This window comes from Sinocyclocheilus grahami, unplaced genomic scaffold (assembly GCF_001515645.1).
Source record: "Sinocyclocheilus grahami isolate Dianchi unplaced genomic scaffold, SAMN03320097.WGS_v1.1 scaffold409.1, whole genome shotgun sequence".
Lineage (NCBI taxonomy): Eukaryota > Metazoa > Chordata > Actinopteri > Cypriniformes > Cyprinidae > Sinocyclocheilus > Sinocyclocheilus grahami.
This window is the reverse complement of record NW_015505588.1, coordinates 914,038-917,371: the sequence shown is the minus strand read 5'-3', so window position 1 is coordinate 917,371 and position 3,334 is coordinate 914,038.

Here is a 3,334-nt window from a genome sequence, read left to right as displayed (position 1 = left end):
CAGCTAGAGCTGCGTTCAGTATCAGATTCTGACATAATTGTCGCGTGCACCGCATTTTATACTGCCGCTTGAGCTCGTCAGTATTTGCATGCGGTTTGCATACTTCGCGTCAATTGGCCAGTCATTTGGACTGGCGGGAGCCAATAGGACTTCAGGAAAGGTTGGAAGGGAAGGAGTTCCCATAACGGAGAAATATCTCCGTGATGTCTCGTTCCCGCTCTCAGGGAACCGAGGTTACGATAGTAACCGGAGCGTTTTCTTTCGGTAGACAAAGGAAGACCGCGCAGTGTAAGGTAATATACCATAGAGCTTGAATGCCCTCTGGTGGTTATTTATAAAATTACAACCTTCGTGAGAATTCCTCATTTTAATATCGAATAATATACTTCAAACATTCAATATGAAAACAAATATTCATTATTTTGTAAGGTATTCTAGTTAGCTGTAATACGTTATCTTTATTCTTAAAATCTAAACATTTATCAAGCCATTATTTATCAGAGATATTTATGGCTATACCTTAAGGCGGGGTCTCCATGGTGGGATAAAACTCCTCCTACCCACCTGGGTTTTAAAGGGGTCATATGATGCATATGAACGCGTAAAAAGTCAGTATAAGTCATTATAATCAGTAATTGTGTCCCCACTGGATGCAACAAATGCCTCCTTTGTAATGGGTTTTAATGTTTATGTCTCGTTGCTCCGACCGAACACGGCATCAACCGTATGTGAGGGGCGTAACATTTCCGTCTCACGCTTGAGGTATTCGGCCAATCACAACGCACTGAATAGCTGGCCAATCACAGCACACCTCGCTTTTTCAGACCGATGAGCTTTGTAAAAATCGACGCGTTTCAAAAAGGCGGGGCATAGAGGAGAAACAATAATGTACATTATGTGGAAAATAATGTGTTTTTTTTACTTTAAACCGCATAACATATTTCATTACACCAAATACACCAAATAATGTTCTTTTTAGCAGCATCATATGACCCCTATAAACGTAGCGCGCGCTCTTTGTTTCATTCTTATACCTATCAGAATTGACAGACAAAAGTGTTTTGGGGGGACTTTTATTTTGAAATTACACATCAGATCAAGACATTTGTGGGCGTGACACTCTGGGGTGCTGTATTATTATTCTGAATTGAAACTGGTCTGTGGAAACGAAATTTTCTCTTTAGAGCTATCCAAATTCACAGGCAGAACAGGTAGAATATGAGTTTTTGGAGGGTTTTTATTATGTAATGCAACATCAGATCGTCCTGAAACTGGCTGAGGGACACCCTGGGGTACTGGACTATTCATCTGAATTGAAATTGTTCTGTGGAAACAGGGAGTTTCCATTTAGGAGCTATTCAAAATCAAAGACAAAACTGGTCATATATGAGTTTTTGGAGGGCTTTTATTTTGTAATGCAACATCAGATCGTCCTGAAACTGGCTGAGGGACACCCTGGGGTACTGGACTATTCATCTGAATTGAAATTGTTCTGTGGAAACAGGGAGTTTCCATTTAGGAGCTATTCAAAATCAAAGACAAAACTGGTCATATATGAGTTTTTGGAGGGCTTTTATTTTGTAATGCAACATCAGATCGTCCTGAAACTGGCTGAGGGACACCCTGGGGTACTGGACTATTAATCTGAATTGAAATTAGTCTGTGGAAACAGGGAGTTTCCATTTTAGAGCTATCCAAATTCAAAGGCAGAACAGGTAGAATGAGTTTTTGGAGGGCTTTTATTATGTAATGCAACGTAAAATCGTCCTGAAACTGGCTGAGTGACACCCTGGGGTACTGGACTATCAATCTGAATTGAAATTGTTCTGTGGAAACAGGGAGTTTCCATTTTAGAGCTATCCAAATTCAAAGACAAAACTGGTCATATATGAGTTTTTGGAGGGCTTTTATTTTGTAATGCAACATCAGATCGTCCTGAAACTGTCTGAGTGACACCCTGGGGTAGTGGATTGTCAATCTGAATTGAAATTGTTTTGTGGAAACGGAGTTTTATTTTTAGAGCTATTCAAAATCAAAGACAAAACTGGTCATATTTGAGTTTTTGGAGGGCTTTTATTGTGTAATGCAACATCAGATCGTCCTGAAACTGTCTGAGTGACACCCTGGGGTAGTGGATTGTCAATCTGAATTGAAATTGTTTTGTGGAAACGGAGTTTTATTTTTAGAGCTATTCAAAATCAAAGACAAAACTGGTCATATTTGAGTTTTTGGAGGGCTTTTATTGTGTAATGCAACATCAGATCGTCCTGAAACTGGCTGAGTGACACCCTGGGGTACTGGACTGTCAATCTGAATTGAAATTGGTCTGTGGAAACAGGGAGTTTCCTTTTTAGAGCTATTCAAATTCACAGGCAGAACAGGTAGAATGAGTTTTTGGAGGGCTTTTATTATGTAATGCAACATCAGATCCTCCTGAAACTGGCTTAGGGACACCCTGGAGTACTGGATAATTAATCCGAATTGAAATCAGTCTGTGGAAACAGTGAGTTTCCTTTTTAGAGCTATCCAAAATCAGACAGAACTGGTCATATATGAATTTTTGGATGGCTTTTATTTTGTAATGCAACATCAGATCATCCTGAACCTGGCGGAGGGACACCCTGGGGTACTGGACTATTAATCTGAATTGAAATTAGTCTGTGGAAACAGGGCGTTTCCTTTTTAGAGCTATTCAAATTCACAGGCAGAACAGGTAGAATGAGTTTTTGGAGGGCTTTTATTATGTAATGCAACATCAGATCGTCCTGAAACTGGCTGAGGGACACCCTGGGGTACTGGACTATTAATCTGAATTGAAATTAGTCTATGGAAACAGGGAATTTCCTTTTTAGAGCTATTCAAATTCACAGGCAGAACAGGTCATATATGAGTTTTTGGATGGCTTTTATTTTGTAATGGGAAATCAGACAGTCCTGAAACTGGGGAAATTATATTCTGGACTGGTGTACTGTTAATCAAAAGTGAAACTTTTTTGTGAAAACAGGGAGTTTTCTTTTTATAACTATGTGAATTTACAGATAAATATGGTTATATACAAGTTCATTAAAGGGTTTTATTTTGTTATTTCTCATCAGACAGTTATTTTTTTTTATTTGAAAATTCTACATGTAATATTACTCAACATTTGAAGTCATTTTCATTTTTATCAGACCGTTTTTCCGTTTTTTATATTATTTTAAATGCATTCATTCATTCATTGACAGAGAAACTGGCTCAATAAATGAATGCCAGATACATAGATACATAACGGAGAGAGAGAGAGAGAGTGAGAGAGGGCGAGAGACATAACGCATGAGAGGAGAGAGAGAGAGAG